The following is a 10,944-nucleotide window of genomic DNA, read 5'->3' as shown; positions in this document are numbered from 1 at the left end:
AATAAAATAGATCGCAAACATTCAAACATTTAATCTTTGACAACAATAGTTTTGTGGACAAACGTGGCCATTTAAATACTTCCTTACCTTTTCGGTGAGATAGTCAAATCAGTGAAAGGAATTCTTTGCCAACTGTCATGGGGCCAGCTCTGAGTTGTCATTGGATACCTAAAGTCCGGTGGCATGAATATATACGTCCGTTTGTCTCCGAAGGCCTTCATCTCTCTGCTTCTTAAACCCTGCAGCTTCCCATCATTACCATAGTTTCTTCTAACATTATCTTTTGTTTGATTCCAGCGATGTCTTTCCTTTAGTAGGTAAGCGATCTATATCTTCATCATTCTCCTGAAATGTTTGAATATGATTTACCATTTGTGTTTGTTGTTTCAAAATCACACAAGAATATAGCTGTTTCGTGATATAGCTGTCTCCAACTTTGAATTTCATTTTTTTCTCATTTCTAAAAGTGTTGAGAATGTACATATTTTGCACCTGAATCTACATTCTAAAGGTTTAACGGTTGATTTTATCAATTTAGTTGATTTCGTGAGATTTGTTTTCTACTTTCAGTTTCGAACCGCGTGCGGAATATAAGAAACTTGTGAATCTTATCTTCAAATAAAATGGTGTTCATAAAGGAATTTAAACGTATTTCGATAACTAACGCTGTAATTTCTATAATTTGCAGGCATTGAGTTTCTTTAGAATTGCTCCTCTCCTCGAATGCTTGCATAATTGACAGTTCTCAAATGCTTGCAGAATTGACAATTCTCCCTCTGTAGGGTTCAAAAACTTCTTCATCTGCAGAGTTCAAAACCCTGTTCAAGCACCTACAGAAGGGGACTGTTCTCTCTTCTAACCTACAGAGTGCGATTTCTTTCCCTCTATGGTAAGAACCAACATCTTTGCGGTGGAAACTAGAGGTCACAGGTGGCTGGAGCTATTGGTAGGTGGCTTGGCTAGAGCTATCACCAGAACAAATGGCAAGCTGTGAAGAAATGGTAAGCTGTCAAAAGCAACATCGTTACCATACTAATCTAATAAAATAGATCGCAAACATTCAAACATTTAATCTTTGATATTTAATGCTCTTCAAAATTAGCATTACTTGAAGTGTTTGATACAGAAAGTTAGGATATTATTTTCGAAATATTTTAGTTCCTTTCAAACTTTGGATAAGAAAAGCCTTGCATATGTATTTTTCCCTCGATACACGTGAAGTTTCCAATAAGAGGTCAAAAACAAAACTTTGGGTAAATTTTTCATGAAGCTAAATTGCCATCGAAAACTTTGGATAAATTTTGGCAAAGCATAAGCACTCCCCTATTTTACCATAATGTTCATTGGTTGGCTTAATATTGATAGGCACTCCCTTGTTTTACCATAATATTCATTGGCTAACTTAGATGGGTCATTTATTTGCCTCTTCTAATGGTAGTTAACTCATACATATATATATAGAAGGTTGGATTATATTTATATTTACTACGTGTTTAAGTTGCCATTGGAATAATGTTAATGTCACTGTATAGTCTCTCCAGGCACAATGCTTGGAGCTGGTCTCTGCTGGCACAATGCTTCGAATGGACCAATTCAGTTATTTTTACTTAGGTTTGCAAAAATAGATTGTAAGAACGCATCAACACTCTCTCTCTTACAAATACATATCTTCCTAATTGTAAGAGCAATAAGTGCTCTCTCTCTTATAAATACATGTCTTTCTAAAAACAATTTTCATTTATCTATCTATTTCCCTGGAAATGTTCTTTCCTTGTTCAAGTAGTGATTTACAATATATTTGTAAAATATTAACAATCAATCAGAAAACAACATTTACAAAAAAAACAACATTTATTGAAATTCAGCGGGGACTAACGCTACGTAGTTGCCCTTGTTTAATAACTCTAATAGTGACTGAGTTAAATCTTCCCTTTGGGATTCCTGATTGAAATTTGGTTGTTTAAAATCTAGAGTATAAATCTACTCATTATATTTATTTTACGGAAGTTGTGTTGATTTTGAAGTTTGGGAATTCTGCAACGTATGAAGTAATTATGCACCATTTTTAAGCTTCGGAGTGTGATTATTAGTTCCATACTAATGGCGGTGTGGAAATGTGTTATGCGTGTTTTATTCTTTGAATGGTCATAGTTTATGAATTGAAATGACAATATATCTAAAATGTGAAGTGTTTCCTTTCTTATAAAGTAGACATCGAAAAATTATACATGATAATTATATTTTAAAAATAAATTAAAAATAATTAATAAAATATTATATTGTTGAATATAATTATTAAAAATTAAAAATATGATTAACTAATATTATTTATATTAAAATGAATATATTTATATGCGTCTGTTTTTTTTTTTTTTTTTTGACAAGATCGGCTGCTATATATTGATTGAAAAAAGGGATAAGGCATGAAGCCATACATAGGTTGCTTCGAAAGCATTACAAATCCAAGGAGAAAGCATGAGGTTCCTGTCCTTGAATTGATTTCTATAACTTCTAGCTAAAAAACATCTATTGCTACTATAAATCCGGACATACTGGTGGCACCAAAACTTGCATTTACAGCACATAGTTAATCAATGTCAATACGACTGATCTTTCTCGCTGTGGAATCCTCTGGGTTCTGGTCTGCTTCCATTGGCTTTGCACTTGAGGATGTTGATTTATCTTTCTGCTTTTCTTCCATGATTTCCCTTAGGATTGCCAGCGATTCCTCAGCGTGAATGCATCTATTGCTGAGTGCGTTGAACTGCTCATGAAGTGAGTGAACTCGGTGGAGAAACAGGTTCATTTCTGTGCGGTATTTGCTGTGTAAAATTCTGAACTGCTCGTCAAATTTGGCTTCCAGGCTCCGGATCTGTTCAGCGTGCCTGGCTTCCATGTTCCGAACTTGATCTTCCAATATCCTTTGTTGAGCTCTGACCTCTTCAAATTCGGCCTGAAGGTCACGGCAATGAAAGCATTGCTCATTACGATCCATCACTTCCTGGGCTTGGGTTCTCTGAGGGCCGATTTCACTGTGGTGGGCAGCTAGCTCCTCTTTGCTGCGGGAGAAGAATAAGAAGGGCCGGATGGTGATGCGCAGGGTTGAAGGAAGAATGCTGAAGGTTAGGGAGAGTAAACAAAAGGGGTTCGAGCTAACAGCTCTCGCGTTCTGGGTGAGAGAAGGGCAGTAAAAAAGAGACTGGATGATGGTGCACAAACTTGAAGGGGAGTTGCTGGAGATTATAGAGAAGGACCCAGAGAAGGGCGTGCTAAAGGGGCAAGTTGGAAGGATGAGGGAAGGCCAGCAGAGATGCAGTGAATATAACAGAGGTTGTTGAAAAAATGGCACTGTAGTTCTCACCTTCCCACTGAACCTATTCCTGAAAAACACCACGATAAGGATTAGAGAAGAGATAATCAAAGCAAGGAGTGGCGATACCAGAGGTTGAGTTCGTCTTCGACTCTGGACAGGTGCGCCTTCTTCTTTCCAGCGGAGCTGCTCTTGCTCATAGTAATGTATGACAAGTCTTTGCTTTCCTCTGCCTGTATTTATGGAACGGAACCAACCATGGCCTGAATGCATAGCAGAAATCGGATCCTCAGTATTATTAAGATTTTTTCCTAAATCTCTAAGACGATTCGCTGAAGCAGTGCAATCGCTCTTCCGTCCTTCGCTGAGGTGATTGATTTTTCTCGAGATGTCAGCTATTCTTTGTATCAAGGCCTGAATGAGACTGTTTATGCGCTTTATACTCTCTGTCAGGTGTCCTGGGACTGTTGTAGCCATGCCCGTCACACGCTTGCAAGATCTGCGTGCCTGGGCAATGTCAGGGGAGGCCTGCTTCATGGCAGAGGCTTGAAAAAATCTCTGTGACTGTGCCTCAATGCACCTTCCGGATGTCCAACTGCATTATTCGCATGTTTATCCGCTTCCCCATTGAGCGTGCGGAGGATGTGGCAGAATCTAATTTTTTCAAAGTATTTGGTGAGGAGATTGATGCGTTGGATATGTTGCTGTAGATTACAGTTTGGGGATCTCCGGTGATGGTTCATGAGGCCAATGACTATGGAGGAGTCTCCTAAGACAAGAGCTTTTCTAATCCCCATGTTTTTTAATTGCAACAACCCTTGATACAGTGCGAGAGCCTCTGCATTATTATTTGTTTTTTCCCCCAAACTCCATTCGTAGTTGCAGATTTCTTCTCCTAATTCATCAATAATAACACCTCCTGCGCCTGCTGGTCCTGGGTTGGACTTTGAGGCGCCATCAAAGTATAGAATTGGGCAATTGTTACTCAGGATCCACCTCTTGAATTCCTGGGTTGGAAGTCTAATTTCCCAATCCCTGGTCTGATGTTGATGCTGTCTGTCAGTTCTCTGAATACTCTGTTGATGACCTGAACAAATTAGAATATGCTTGATCATGAGCCTCTCCTCAACTGAATAGTCTGTTGCTTTAATTGTTCCTGAGCATTTGGCTGCCATCGTCTCCTGCGCCAAGAGGTGAGCATTGCTGCATGTCTTCCATACATTGCCCTCTTTGTTTTGAAATATTCTTTTGTTTCTTGTGAGCCAGATTTTCCAAAGAAGATTGTGAGGTATGATATCCCAAGTTCTTTTGACTATCTTGCTCCTTTTATCTTTCCAAGGGCAATTCCTTCTCCAATCTTGGATTGTCTCTGCAATGTCTTGCTGAGGCTGCCATGTTATATTGCCCAAGTTGGACATGATGGTCCAGCATTTCTTCGCGAAGATGCAATCAAGGAATAGATGGTGAATGGTTTCCTCCTCAGAGTAACAATTAGGGCAGATTGAAGGTCCATGTATCCCTCTCTTTCTTAGGTTTTCCGAGGTGAGGATTCTGCCCTTTAACAGCAACCAGATGAAAAATTTGACCTTGGGGATGGCCTCAGATTTCCATATTGTTCTCCATTGATTCCAGACAGGGGTCTGATAAGTGTTGTTGCAAATGAATTGATAGCCAGATTTGATGGTATAACTTGAGCCCGTGGGGTCCCATCTAAACCCATCTGCTGCTCCTTTTTTTATGGGGGCTCTGTTCTGAAGATTTTTAAGGAGGGCTTGATAGCTTGATTCCAAGTGTGGGGGAATAACTGGAAAGTCCCAGCTAGTCCAAGCTCCAGTATCAGCTTCCCATTTAGAAATTTGGTCCAGCCTCTGTATGCCTTTGCTGTTAAGATAGAGGATGAAGGGAATGGCTTCTTCAACAGTATTTAGAGGTTGGAAACCCATAATTTTATCAGTGGCATAGTTTATACTGCTCCCTTCCCCCGGAATCTTTGAGGTGTTTTGAATGAGAGTGGGGATTGCTTTCTTACAGAGGTGCCATATTTTGGTTGAATCTCTGTTGGGAATATCAGTTTCAAGGAGTCTTTGTCTATTGTCAGAGAGATATTTGCATTCAATGACCTGTTTCCACCAGGCTTTTGGTTCATTAATTAGCCTCCAAGCCATTTTAATCCCAAATGCGAGATTTAGAATTTTAGGGGCTCTGATTCCCAACCCACCTCTATCTGGAGATTGAATTACACTTTTCCAATTGACCAAATTGAATCTATTTTTTTCTTTTTTCCCTCCTTGCCATAAAAAATTGCGGAGGGCGGCTTCCAGCTTATAGTGAAAAGAAGCAGGAGCTTGATAAAGAGTGAATCGGTATAAAGGTAAGGAGGATATACCTGATTTGAGCAGAATTAATCTGCCAGCTGGGTTAAGCCATTGAGTTCCCCATTGCTGAACCTTCCTTTTGACTTTGTCAATTATTTCATTCCAGGTGGTGGCTTTTAGAGAGCCCATGGTGACCGGCATCCCAAGGTAGGTAAAGTGGTCCCAGGTTGCTTTGAAGGCAACTCCAAAGATGTTAGCAATACTGTGGGCTGTTTGATTGGAGATGTTCCATCCATAGATGCAACTTTTTTGGAAGTTAACTTCTCCTCCTGAGCACGCCATAAATTGATCGAGGAGGCTTTTAAAGCGCCTTGCTATTGTTGTGGATGCCCCACCAATAAGCAGAGTGTCGTCAGCAAATTGTGAGTGATTGATATTCTTCACTCCGTTTCCAAACTTGATACCAGAGATGAGGCCAACTCTTCTGTTGTGTTCAAGGATGCTGCTAAAGGATTCAGCCATCAAGATGAAAAGATAGGGGGAAAGAGGACAACCTTGCCTTAGCCCTCTTGAGGATTGAAAAGCATCGCAAGGGCGGCCGTTTATGAGAGGCGAGATCCAGGGGCCAGAGATGCAAGCAGCAATGGTACTAATGAAGTCAAAATTAAATCCCATTTTCCTCAAGACGGCGAACAAGAAGGAGTGTCTTACTCGATCGAATGCGTTGGCTAAATCTAGCTTAAGAACGAAGCCTTTCTCCTGCCTAGATGTGCTGGAGTGGATAGCTTCTTGAACCAGAGTGATGGAGTCATGAATTTGCCTGTTGGACATGAAGCCTCCCTGATTTTCAGATATAAGGGAAGGGAGAAGAGGCTGGAGCCTGGCTGCTATAATTTTTGCAAAGATCTTGTAAGAAGTGTTACACAAAGAAATAGGTCTAAATCTGGAGAAAGAAGTGGGGCGGTTTTCCTTAGGAATGAGGGCGAGAAAAGTTGAATTTGTGAAGCCCCCCATTTTCTTTTTCCTTTGGATTCCTTTCATCATTTTAACGAGATCTTTTTTTATCAAGTGCCAATGGTCCCTGTAAAAATTTATTGGGAAACCGTCTGGACCTGGAGACTTGTCTGGTTGTAATGTCCAGATGGCTTTTCTGATCTCTTCCTCTGTTATTTCACTGTTTAACCTGTCATTCTCCTCAGCAGAGATTTTTCCCGGAAGATACTTAAGGAAGGCCGAGTAGTCAGCGTCTCCTTGATTTTCAGTGAGGAGACAATTGTAATGGAGGAAGGCTGCTCTTTTTATAGATTCTTGGTCATTATGCTGGCTGCCTTGACTATCAGTAATAGTGGTAACATTGTTTCTTGTTTTTTTTGCTGTGGCCTGTTTATGGAAGTATGCCGTATTTTTATCACCTTCCTTTAACCATAATTCTCTTGACTTGATCCTCCATTTGATCTCTTCCGCTCTCTTTATTTGAATTAGCTGCCCCTGAACCTCCCATTCCTTACTTTTCAGCTGATTAGTGAATCCGTGGTCCTCTATTTGTTTGTGGATCTCTTCCAATTCCTGCTGTATTTTTTTCCTTATTTTTTCTGGCTCTTGGTAGCTGGCTTTTGCCCAATCCTTGAGTGCCTTCCTTATGTTTCGAAGTTTTGTTTCCCAAATATGATTTGGGGAACCTTCGACGTGTTGCTTCCAAGTTTCTTCTATGATAGCCTCGGCCTCAGCACTGTCTCTCCACAAGGGATTGTACCTGAACGGAATTGGTCCCAAAGGAGCGTGGGAGTCCAGCGTTAAGAGAATGGGGAAGTGATCTGAGGCTGTGGTACTGAGAATTTTGGTGTGGCCTGCGGCAAAGGAGGAGAGAAGGGAAACATTGACCATTACTCTGTCCAACCTTTCCATAATGTTGCCTGGCCCCAGTCTTCTGTTATTCCAAGTATATTTCCTATTTTTTGGTATGATATCCATCAGTTCATGCTCAGCCATTATCGTTTCCAGCTGTCTTCTGGAGGGATCGGGGGTGAAGGTGCCCCCCCTTTTCTCATTCGCATGAAGAATTAAATTGAAGTCTCCAGCAAGAATAACATTTGGGTTCTGCTCCTTGTCTATCTCTTCCTTCAATTCCTTCCAACATTGTTCCTTTTCCCGGAAGTGGTTGGGGATATAGACATTATAAATGATTAAGTCACAGCTCTCTTCCTTGTTGATAAGGTTGGTCCTAATCCAGTTTTGATTGAGGACAGAGGATTTGCAGTCCCAGTACTGCTTATTCCACATGGTTGTGATTCCTCCAGAGGCTCCTCTGGAGTTGCTACTGGCCCCTGAGAAGGTTTTTTGGGCTTCTATAATTATTTGCATTTCGCTCTGACTTTGCTTGGTTTCCTGTATCAGAGCAATTTCAGGTCTTTCTGTTTGAAGAAGATCTCGAAGGGCAGCTGATTTGGAGGGGTGCCCCATACCCCTGCTGTTCCAAGATAAAAGCTTCATCATGAGGCGTTCGAGCGAGGAGGTGCTCGCCTCTCATGTTCTTTACCTGCTGTTTCTTTCTCTTGTGAACCTGTAATGAAAGATTCCATAGGAGTTTGGATCCCTAGGGCTATGTCCTTTTGCGTGCTTTCTTCCCGATGCTGCTTGGCTGACTTTCTGCCTGGTCCAGGTTTCTTGTGGATATCACCGGAGGAGCCAAAGTCTTTGGAGGAGCTTCTGGTGGTTCTGAGAGGGGAAGGATTAATGACGGGCTGGGAGGGGGTCGAAGAAATCAAGGGGGGCTCAATCAGATTCAAAGATGGCTGATCAGCCTGAGGATCAACAGAGGGTTCCTTTGTTTTGTTTCTTGTTAAGGTCCTCTCCACTGATTGAGGAGGGGAAGCCTGGAGGGGGGAGGAGGGGGAGATTCTGGGGCCTTTGGGGGAAAGAGGGGGGGATGGGAGATCCTCAGAGGCAAGGGATCCAAAGGGGTTGGAGGATGAGGGGATAGATTGACCCATGCTTGCTGGAACGGTGGAGTGGGGCTCCTCTGGCTCAGGGGGGGGGTTTGACTTCTTCTTTTTCTTCACTATTTCCCATGCTTCCTCAGGGGATTCAGAGATGTTATTAACTTCTGGTCTAGATTTAGAGCACCTATTTGCAAAATGACCATACTCATGACATACCTTACACTTGAAAGGGAGTTGCTCATAGTCCACCTGTTGAATATGCGTCCACTGGTCCACTCTGAGCTTGACTGCCTCTGGTAGACCTTTGCCCAAATCTACTTCCACACAGATCCTCGCACATGCATGCATATTTTCTTTTGGCTCTGATCTATCCACGTATTTACCTATTGCGTTTCCAATTGCTCGAACAGATTCATCGGCCCAGCAGTGAAGCGGAAGATGCGGAAGGCGAACCCATACAGGGACTGCATTGGGAACATCCATTTCGGGGTCGAAGTCCGGGGTCCAGCGATTGAGGTAAAGGCCTCTAGTATCCATGAAGTATGGTCCATTCCTGAAAATTAGATTGCGATCCTCCACTGTTTCGAAGAGGAAGGTGAAGAAGCCTCTTCCACAAAACCTTATCGCAATTTTCCCCTGGACCATGGCGTTCCAGTTTCTTTCCACCCAACGTTGAACAGTTCGAGGGGAGGGCCATAACCCCGTGAACTGTCCAACCAGGCCGCGTTCAGCCAAGGCTACAGCGGATCTCCTTGGCAGAGTTGGAGGAAGAGGGATTTCCGGGATTTCGTCAAGCTTCTTGATAAATTTTGAGGCAGAAGGTCGGATCCTTTCAGAGTTATTCTCTGGGATGAGAGTAGCAAAGGCTTTCTCTAGATCATTCTGTTCCGAGGCGGGAGAGTCCATCGAGCCTGGGGCGCTCATCGAACAGCAAGGGGAGGGAGGGAGGGGCAGGAGGCCCGGGAGAGAGAGAGATGCAGCAGAGGGCTGCCCTCAGGGGCAGCGCGATCACCCAGAGGCGGGGCAGAAGGCCCGGGAAGCAGAGAAGAGAGGCACCAGCGGAGGAAGCCCGCAGCGGGGGCTGCAGCCCGGCAGCAGAGCTGCCAAGCTCGGACGAAGGCGATCAGGGCGTCCAGGGGCGGGAGAGCTCCATTCTCCAGCGCGCGATCTAAAAATTCGTCTGTTTTATTTTATTAGTATATATAATTATTTATAATTAAATTTATTAAAATATGTTTTTAATATAATAATAAGTAACTTTAAGTTGAAAATATTGTGAAAAAATTATAATGAAAATTGAAAAAATAGAAAAAGAAAAAATAAAAAAAAATAAAAAAATAAAAATAAAAATAAAAACAAAAAATAATAATTGATAAAAATAAAAATTACTAAGCAATTTATAATAAGATCTCAACCAATCACTTTATAAATAAATTAATTTCAATAATAATAATAAAAATTAAATTTAATGTTAAATTATAAATTATGAAGTAATTTTTTTTTTGGGATCAAAACAAACTAAAACCCAATTAAAAAAATTAAAAAAATTCAATGCCTTATAACATACATACGACATCTATAATAATAACTTCCCTCGTGATAATAAAGCATAGGAACATACTTAAATAGGAGTCTCGAGAAACCATATCACAACCCAAGTTCGGAAGCACACGCAAAGTCTGACCAAAGCACACACTCCAAACCATAGGACCATTAACCAATGATACTTAAACAGAGGTCGTGAATCATATAACATTAATGAGCATGTCAAAGTTTAACTTTAGGTTGGGTAGATATATTATGTAATAGTTTATGATAAAATGAGAGTATGAAATATGAAGTTTTATTTTTATTTTAATGTTTTGATTTTATATATATATTTTAAAATAAGAAGTATTTTTTTTTTAAATAGAATATAAGAAGTTGTTTCATTTAATTAGATACATATTTTAATTTATATATATATATATATATATATTTGTTTTTTTATATTATTGAAATTGTAATGAATTATGGTTATGTTTAAATGTTTGTTTTGATTTATAATTTATAAGTCAATAATTTATTGTGGTGTTTATTTATTATTTATATTTTGAAATGTAATTTAGTAATAAAGTTTATAAATATAATAATTTTTTTTTCCTTCTATTTAATTTTGTGAGGTGTTTATTTATTATTTATTATTATTTATATTTTGAAATGTAATTTAGTAATAAAGTTTATAAATATAATAATTTTTTTTTCTCTATTTAATTTTGTGAGTTCAAATTAAATTAATAGCATTGTGATTATATGGTTATTTATTTTGTATAAAAGTAATTTTTTCTATACAATTGTTGTATTGGATAAACGTAACATTGGAAGTGATATGGAATTCAAA

At 40.0% G+C, this 10,944-nt stretch overlaps 1 long non-coding RNA gene across 1 annotated transcript; it reads left to right on the top strand.

Annotated features, from left to right (window-relative positions):
• Positions 1–230: 230 nt before the first annotated feature.
• On the top strand, positions 231–859 carry LOC149256869 (uncharacterized). The gene is made up of 2 exons (XR_016266487.1): positions 231–317; positions 760–859. It is a non-coding gene; the product is annotated as an uncharacterized LOC149256869 (long non-coding RNA).
• Positions 860–10,944: the final 10,085 nt, after the last annotated feature.

This window comes from Pinus tabuliformis, chromosome 7 (genome assembly GCF_031772625.1).
Source record: "Pinus tabuliformis cultivar Carrire ecotype Pingquan chromosome 7, CPIR1, whole genome shotgun sequence".
NCBI lineage: Eukaryota > Viridiplantae > Streptophyta > Pinopsida > Pinales > Pinaceae > Pinus > Pinus tabuliformis.
This window is presented reverse-complemented; position numbering and strand designations above follow the sequence as displayed.